The 9,525-nt window shown below is 48.5% G+C and overlaps 1 long non-coding RNA gene across 1 annotated transcript; it reads left to right on the top strand.

Moving 5' to 3' along the window:
• The first annotated feature begins 503 nt into the window (after nucleotides 1-503).
• LOC136626955 (uncharacterized) lies at nucleotides 504-2,362 on the top strand. Its single transcript, XR_010792720.1, has 3 exons — nucleotides 504-612; nucleotides 989-1,132; nucleotides 2,104-2,362. It is a non-coding gene; the product is annotated as an uncharacterized lncRNA (long non-coding RNA).
• Nucleotides 2,363-9,525: the final 7,163 nt, after the last annotated feature.

Raw genomic sequence — 9,525 nt, 5'->3', positions numbered from 1 at the left:
ATTTAGGGGCTTTTGAGAGAATATAATTTAGGAGTAATTGTTGACAGTTCAAAGTTAGATATAAGGTTCATGCTTTGCCCCTGGTCACATTATGGTAATGTCATCAATGTCCTTCATCCCTCTGAAGATTACGGGCAGACTACATCACTTAGAAACCCCTGTGACCTCAGTTGCTATGAAATACTAACAACCACCTGTCTGTGAGTGATTGTGTGAGTTACATATAAAGATGCCACCATCATGGGATCAGTCACCCTGGCTCTGAGTTCCACCCCTGATCACATGATAGTGACGTCATCACAGGTCCTTCACTTTATTAAAAACCTGCAGAGCCTCACAGCAGGCATATTTGTACTTTCCGCTTAGGTTAAGCAGCGCTGCTGATTAGAGCCACCTGATTGGCTCTTCCGTACCACGTGACTACACAGCGTGCACGCGGATTGCCTTCAGCAGCCGTGCACCCTGAGAGCTGTGCCCGCGCCTCACATGACCTGTGACATCACCGACACTTGAATTTGCCCGCGGATTCCGATCTACAGAGGAAGCTGATGGTTGGAGCCTTTTATATAACTTACAACGTGGGAGAGGAAGATTTGTGCGCTGCTACGTGTGGTGAGTACCCACCTGAGATTTGTGCGCTGTGCGCTGCTACGTGTGGTGAGTACCCACCTGAGATTTGTGCGCTGTGCGCTGCTACGTGTGGTGAGTACCCACCTGAGATTTGTGCGCTGTGCGCTGCTACGTGTGGAGACGCGGTTACCTGAGATTTGTGCGCTGTGCGCTACGCTGTGCGCTACGTGTGGAGACGGGGTCACCTGAGATTTGTGCGCTGTGCGCTACGTGTGGAGATGTGGCCACCCGAGATTCGTGCGCTGTGCGCTGCTACGTGTGGAGACGCGGTTACCTGAGATTTGTGCGCTACGTGTGGTGAGTACCTCACCTGAGATTTGCGCGACGCCACCTGACGCAACCTGACTTTTTTTTGCAGATTTGTGCGCTACGTGTGGAGACGCGGCCACCCGAGATTTGTGCGCCTTTTTGCAAACTTACGTGTGGAGAGGATCCTGACGTTTGGACGCGTTTTGAGAAGAATTTCGCTTCGCTCGGACACAAGCTGACATAACTCGTCGAGGTAAGCTGCTGCATCTGCCAAAATTTTCATTGCGTGCATCTGCTCATAAGTGCACATTTTGCGCATATTTGCAGGTTTTCGCTTGCATATGTTCATATATGTATATATATTTGTGTACATGTATGTATGTGTGTGTATGTATGTACGTACATGTATGTATGTATGTACGTACGTACATGTATGTATTTATGTATGTACGTACATGTATGTATTTATGTATGTACGTGTATATATGTGTGTGTGTGTGTGTATGTACGTGTGTGTATGTACGTGTGTGTACGTACGTGTGTGTACGTACGTGTGTGTACGTACGTGTGTGTACGTACGTGTGTGTATGTACGTGTGTGTATGTACGTACGTGTATGTATGTACGTGTGTGTATGTACGTACGTACATGTATGTATGTACGTGTGTGTATGTATGTACGTGTGTGTATGTATGTACGTACGTGTGTGTATGTATGTACGTACGTGTGTGTATGTACTTACATGTATGCACGTACGTGTGTATGTACGTACGTGTGTGTATGTATGTATGTACGTGTATGTATGTACGTGTATGTATGTATGTACGTGTGTGTATGTATGTATGTGTATGTACGTACGTGTGTGTACGTACGTGTATGTATGTCCTTACATGTATGTACGTACGTGTGTGTACGTACGTACGTGTGTGTGTACGTACGTGTGTGTGTGTACGTACGTGTGTGTACGTACGTACGTACGTACGTGTGTACATACATGTATGTGTGTACGTGCATGTATGTATGTACGTGTGTGTGTATGTACGTGTATGTGTGTGTATATATATATATATATATATATATATATATATATATAAATAAATAATATGATTCTTCTGACCAGGTTGGGGGAGTAGTGGTCAATGTAAGTGGGTGGAGCGGATCTAGGGATCAGTAATACTGGTGTGATGTGACTGTTAACCTGCTGATTTTTCATCATTTCCTGCAGATCTGACGTCCTTGAGAATGGGAAGGCTGTCCGACAGTGAAGAGACCCTCGACGTTCAGCAATCTTGAAACCCTTCGTTTTATGGACTGCTTTTTGCCTGTGACTCACCTTTTTTTTTTTTTTTATAAGCTTTTTCATTTAAAGAATTATGATGGAGGATCCTGAAAAACTGCGCAATATTTTACACCGATTGAGTAAACAGAAAAGATACCCAAACACAGCGGCCTTTGGTTTATCAGGGAATGACACTTGGTGTAAAATCCACATGTTTAATAAATAATAAAACGTGATTTGAATTTGTTTTTTTGTTTTACCTTATTTATGTTTTCAGACTCCTGATTACCCACGCTGTAAAGCCGGCTGCACACGGCTGTGACGAGCTCCGCCATGGAATTCCGGGGCGGAGACCATCACGGCGGCCCCAAGAGACCCCAATACTTACCTCTGGTTCCAGAGTCCCGCATGACGCCTCAGCGCGCATGGGCAATAGAGCGTGTGACGCACCGCAGCGGCATGTGACGCGGTAGGCGTAGAGGTGGTTTCATGCTATTTTCCGCTGTGCTACAGCGGAAGATAGCGTGAATGGACGGCTTCCACAGACTGCAATGGAAGCCATCCGTGCGTATACCCGCGGCAAATAGAGCATGCCGTGGGTGAGGACGGGTGATTTTACGGTGCGGAATTCCGCTGTGAAATTCCGCACCGTAAGCATTGAGCTATTAGGTTGAATAGATCCGTCTGTGGGAAGGAGCCTTAAGGCCTCATGTCCACTAGCAAAATGGAATTGCGGTTTCCGCAGCGGATTTGCCCCTAGGGAATCATTGGCCATCCGCGGTCCATTAAACTGATTTTTGCACCCGCGGATGGAATTTTAATAGAATTGCGTTTTTCACGCGTGGGAGAAAAAAACGAGGCATGCTCCATTTTACCGCGGATCGGCCACATTGCTATCACATTGATAGCAATGTGTGCAGATATCTGCATGCAAAAATTATAGAATTGAAAGCTGATTCTACGCGGATTGTATTTTTCAGTGGACATGAGGCCTAAGGCCGCCTGCAGACGGCCGTGTCGCATCCAGCTGCTCGCAACGGGACCCGACCTGACCGCCTGCAGAGAGCAGTGCGGAACTCGCCCGCTCCCACAGCTCTGAGTCATGTGCCAGCGGTGCGCACTTGTCATCAGCTGATTGGCAGAGATTCCGAGCGGCAGATCACCACTTGACTGCGCATAGATCATCAGTACTGGAGTCCCAGGGAACACTTTTAACCCCTTGCCACCGCAGCACGTGAATGTATGTATATGTTAGGAAGCAGCTTTCTGGAATGGACTTGCATTTGCATCCTACAGATCTGAGCCCACACCATCTACTGCTGAAGACTGTTGCTAATGACTGTTGGCCTCCCGCAGCCACAGAGGGGATGGGTGAGACAACAGATTCCCGCTGTTAACCCTTTCTAGTCCAATGTCGGGCCTGCCCCGACATCATAATTTCCCTCCACAGCTCCAATGTCGGGGCAGGCCCCACACTGCAGTGCAGGAGTGGATCTGCACCCGATAGTCAGACACATCGGGTGCAGATGCACTCCTGCACTGGTCCTCATCGAGGACCCCCGAGGAGAAGGCAGAAAGGGTTTTTCACCCTTTCTACCTTCTCCTTTACACATTACATAGCGCTCAATTAGCGCTATGTAATGCATAGATTCCGGCCGGCGATCATGTGACCGCCAGGTGTCACCTGACCCCAGCAGTCACATGATCGCCGAGTCGGGAGGCAGAAGGAGAATACGGAAGACACCGGACAGGTAAGCAGGTCCCTCCCTGCACCCTCCTGAACTCTGTCAGATCAGGAGGGTGCAGGGAAAATGTATTTTTTCTCACCCATTCTCCCCAGCACCAATTTATTTGGAGCTGGGGAGAATGGGTGAGAAAAAATAAATGGATTGGAAAGGGTCAATGCTTTGCATGCAACGATTGCTCTTATTTCATTAGGTTTTTGTATGTAATCAGATATACTTCGGTCTAAGCCGACCTGAGTATAAGCCAAGGTACCAACTTTTACCCCAAAAACCTGGGGTCAATTATTGACTTGAGTATGAGCCAAGGGGTAATATTAGGTACCTTGGCTAACACTTGGATCGGCTATACTCGAGTATGCATTGTGGCTGCTGCTACAGGCCAAGTGGGCAGTATACCCCTAGGTAAACTAATTAAGGGGTGTATTGTTAAAATTTTGTGGCTGCTCAAGAGCTCTACAACTGTGCTATGGGGCTTTAAAGGCCTTCAAGCAAAATGTCTGTTACGTCTGCTGCTGGTATATGTTGCTCAAAGCTTCAGTTTACTAGCAGCACAGCCCTGAGAGGGTTAATTGATTGAGCTGCCTGGGTGTGGTTACTTCCTGCAAGCCAATCTCCTGGCTCTGTGCATACATATAAACCCAGCTCTTGGCAGTCTGTGTTTCAGACTGAGCAGTTATAAATCCTTGTCTTGAGGTATCTGCCTTTTTCCCACGCAGAACTTGTAAGTAGTTATATGTCTCTCAGCTTCCCCAAGACGGTTTGGACACCTGTAGTCCTCGGCTCCGTTATATGCATTCCCTTTACAGCTGTGGCCTCCGTACGTCTTGTCTGCTCTGTGTGTCAGTTAGTGTAACTTGACACAGTCTCCTATCTCACCTTGTGTAGCTGTCTATTCCCCTTGGTATGAGGACACATTGACTTACTGTGAGTTTCACCTGTGTGCATGTGAGGTAGGGGTATTGTCTGTGTGGTTTTCACTATATTTGATAGTTGGCGGTGTGCCCCATGCTATGTCCTGCTCCACTTGCAGTTGGCAGTGTGCCCCCTGCTCTGTCCTGTCCCAGATGCAAGCTTTCTGTGTGATCTGTGTCTTGCAGTGTCATGCCCGTTTGTACGTTTACGTTCTGTCAGTTTAGTGTTACCTCATCTCCTGTGTGAATGTTGTCTGGGTCTCCTGGACTCATGGTTAGTGTAGGGAATAGCGGTATAACCAGGAGCTTAGAAGTTCGCCCGCTAGCTTCACATTTTGTCTAAAATGTCAAGTAATACCTGTTCTTTATAATCAGCCTATCTGTTAGTAGTGGTTGCATTTTTGGCTTCTGTATGCAGTGTTTTCTATCTCTGTGTATTCTGTTCTGTCTCTGTTATATGCCATGCGTGTGTCCTGTTCTGTGGCTCCTAGGATCAGCTATAGCCCAGTTCCGAAGACCGCTGGGCTGCCCTCTTATTTGGGCGATGTCTACGCTTAGGTTGGGCCACTGTCGACTCCCCCTCCCCCCCCCTTTTAGCACAGGGTCAGTGGCATGGATTCCATGTGAATTTCCTGTGTGCATGTATACTACTAGACTACTACTCCTTTTGGTCACGATGGTGTTGGCAGTCTGCTAAATCTGCCCACACGATCATAACAGTCTGTTCAGAAAGCCACATAGTACTGATTACATTTTGGGTCCCATTTGTGCATACTGACATAACATTAGGGCCACAATGGGTACATTTCTGAAAACAATACAAACAGGGGTATCCATTTTGGGGTGTCAGTGCACATGAAAAAGGATTTAGGGTGAAAAAAAGTTTAGAATAGCACAGTAGCCGACATAAAGACCTTTTTTTTTTTTTTTTAATCTAAATTGCATTAATGCCTGAAAATGTGGGATCTAAATACTCCTGACACCCCTCAGTGAACACATTAAGGGGTGTGCTTTGTAAAATAGGGCCATTTTAGGGGGTATGAATTCTGAAACCCACGAGCCTTTGCAATCTTGGCTCGGTGGAGAAAAAAGGGTTTATCAAAATGAGGAAAAGTAAGGTTCAACTTGAATGTCTCCTAAATGGTTCCAAACAAAGGATGTTTTTGCAAATGTGCGTCCAGAATAAAGTGAACAGATGGAAATATATGTTGGCAAAGATTTGTAGAGTATGCTTGCACATATGAGATATAACATTTGCAAATGTTAAAAAATTACAAGTTATTCAAAATGTTGTCAATATTCTTAATTTTAATTAATATACACAACTTCTAACTGCCCATTTTTACCACTTAAACGAAGTACAACAAGGCACAGAAAAAACAATGTAAGAATCACTACGATTTGCAAACATGCCCATCTTGAAAGCGTCCTACTGAGCCAACATCTAGGACCGTCAGTCTCTCTGCTGCTTCAACAATGATTGTGAGCAAACGCAGTGTGGTAATCTTGAAATAACTTATCAGCTCACCTGTAAAGAAGAAGGAAAAAAGTTTGCTTTATTCTGGTGGTTTGCGTACTTTGTGGCTAATAAATCTCTAAACCGCTATAAGCTACATACTGTCCCTGCTTTTCTTCACCACAACTTTAAGGGCTCATGTCCACGGGCAAAAGAAGAATTAAAATCCGCAGCAGATTTTAGCTCTTCTCCTGCCCGCGGATCCGCACCCCATAGGGATGCATTGACCACCCGCGGGGTAGATAAATACCCGCGGATGGTCAATAAAAGTGATTTAAAAAAAAATGGAGCATGAAAAAATCTGGACCATGCTCCATTTTCATGCGGGTCTCCCGCGGGGACGGCTCCCGCGGGCTTCTATTGAAGCCTATGGAAGCCGTCCGGATCCGCGGGAGACAAAAATCAGATTTTACTCACCCGCTCCGTTTCTTCTCTTCGCCGCCGCGTCATCTTCTCTCAGTCGCAGCCGGATCATTTTGCTTCGGGACGGTGCATGCGCGGGCACGTCACCGACATCATCCTGCGCATCCGCCGGGCCAAAGAAAGAAGATCCGGCCGCGACGCAGAGAAGATGACGCCGCGGCGAAGGAAGTATCCGGAGCGTGCGAGAGGTGAGTTTATTCTGATTTATTCTTATTTTCAGCGCTCATGTCCGCGGGGCAGGAGGGACCCGCTGCAGATTCTCCATGGAGAATCCGTAGCGGGCCTGATTTTCCCCGTGGACATGAGGCCTAATAGATCCAGACATCTCATTTGGACAATTGGTATGTTTTTCCGAAGCTTTATTAGCTGTGTACTAATTTGGTACAGTATTGTGATGGCACCTGTACGTTTGCAAGAAAATAAATAAAAGCTTAGTGTATCCAAAAATACCAAATAAAAAATAAAAATTCAAAAATTTTATGTAATCTGTTATCCGGCCTATAAGATGAAAATTTAACACAGCTAATTATTGTCCAAATTCGATGTACATACATGCAGGTACACATATGAGCAGATGCAATCGAAAACCTGCAAATATATACGCATATGAGCAGATGCAAGCGAAAACCTGTAAATATGCGCAAAATAAGCACGTATGAGCAGATGCACGCAATGAAAATTTTGGCAGATGCAGCAGCTTACCTCGACGAGTTATGTCAGCTTGTGTCCGAGCGAAGCGAAATTCTTCTCAAAACGCGTCCAAACATCAGGATCCTCTCCACACGTAAGTTTGCAAAAAGGCGCACAAATCTCGGGTGGCCGCGTCTCCATACGTAGCGCACAAATCTGCAAAAAAAAGTACTCGCCACACGTAGCGCACGAATCTCGGGTGGCCACGTCTCCACACGTAGCGCACAGCGCACAAATCTCAGGTGACCGCGTCTCCACAGGTAGCAGCGCACAGCGCACAAATCTCAGGTAACCGCGTCTCCACACGTAGCAGCGCACAAATCTCAGGTAACCGCGTCTCCACACGTAGCAGCGCACAGCGCACAAATCTCAGGTAACCGCGTCTCCACACGTAGCGCACAGCGCAGCGCACAGCGCACAAATCTCAGGTAACCGCGTCTCCACACGTAGCAGCGCACAGCGCACAAATCTCAGGTAACCGCGTCTCCACACGTAGCAGCGCACAAATCTCAGGTAACCGCGTCTCCACACGTAGCAGCGCACAGCGCACAAATCTCAGGTAACCGCGTCTCCACACGTAGCAGCGCACAGCGCACAAATCTCAGGTAACCGCGTCTCCACACGTAGCAGCGCACAGCGCACAAATCTCAGGTAACCGCGTCTCCACACGTAGCAGCGCACAGCGCACAAATCTCAGGTAACCGCGTCTCCACACGTAGCAGCGCACAAATCTCAGGTAACCGCGTCTCCACACGTAGCAGCGCACAGTGCACAAATCTCAGTTAACTGCGTCTCCACACATAGCAGCGCACAAATCTCAGGTAACCGCGTCTCCACACGTAGCAGCGCACAAATCTCAGGTGACCGCATCTCCACACGTAGCAGCGCACAGCGCACAAATCTCAGGTGACGGCGTCTCCACACGTAGCAGCACACAGCGCACAAATCTCAGGTGACCGCGTCTCCACACGTAGCAGCGCACAGCGCACAAATCTCAGGTAGCCGCGTCTCCCCACGTAGCAGCGCACAAATCTCAGGTAACCGCGTCTCCACACGTAGCAGCGCACAGCGCACAAATCTCAGGTAACCGCGTTTCCACACATAGTAGCGCACAAATCTCAGGTAACCGCGTCTCCACACGTAGCAGCGCACAAATCTCAGGTGACGGCGTCTCCACACGTAGCAGCGCACAGCGCACAAATCTCAGGTGACGGCGTCTCCACACGTAGCAGCACACAGCGCACAAATCTCAGGTGACCGCGTCTCCACACGTAGCAGCGCACAAATCTCAGGTGACGGCGTCTCCACACGTAGCAGCGCACAAATCTCAGGTAACCGCGTCTCCACACGTAGCAGCACACAGCGCACAAATCTCAGGTGACCGCGTCTCCACACGTAGCAGCGCACAAATCTCAGGTAACTGCGTCTCCACACATAGCAGCGCACAAATCTCAGGTAACCGCGTCTCCATACGTAGCAGCGCACAAATCTCAGGTGACCGCGTCTCCACACGTAGCAGCGCACAGCGCACAAATCTCAGGTGACCGCGTCTCCACACGTAGCAGCGCACAAATCTCAGGTGACGGCGTCTCCACACGTAGCAGCGCACAGCGCACAAATCTCAGGTAACCGCGTCTCCACACGTAGCAGCGCACAAATCTCAGGTGACGGCGTCTCCACACGTAGCAGCACACAGCGCACAAATCTCAGGTGACCGCGTCTCCACACGTAGCAGCGCACAAATCTCAGGTGACGGCGTCTCCACAGCGTAGCGCACAGCGCACAAATCTCAGGTAACCGCGTCTCCACACGTAGCAGCGCACAGCGCACAAATCTCAGGTGGCCGCGTCTCCACACGTACCAGCACACAGCGCACAAATCTCAGGTGGGTACTCACCACACGTAGCAGCGCACAGCGCACAAATCTCAGGTGGGTACTCACCACACGTAGCAGCGCACAAATCTTCCTCTCCCACGTTGTAAGTTGTATAAAAGGCTCCAACCATCAGCTTCCTCTGTAGATCGGAATCCGCGGGCAAATTCAAGTGTCGGTGACGTCACAGGTCACGTGAGGCGCGGGCAC

The sequence above is a fragment of the Eleutherodactylus coqui genome, chromosome 5 (assembly GCF_035609145.1).
Source record: "Eleutherodactylus coqui strain aEleCoq1 chromosome 5, aEleCoq1.hap1, whole genome shotgun sequence".
Lineage (NCBI taxonomy): Eukaryota > Metazoa > Chordata > Amphibia > Anura > Eleutherodactylidae > Eleutherodactylus > Eleutherodactylus coqui.
This window is presented reverse-complemented; position numbering and strand designations above follow the sequence as displayed.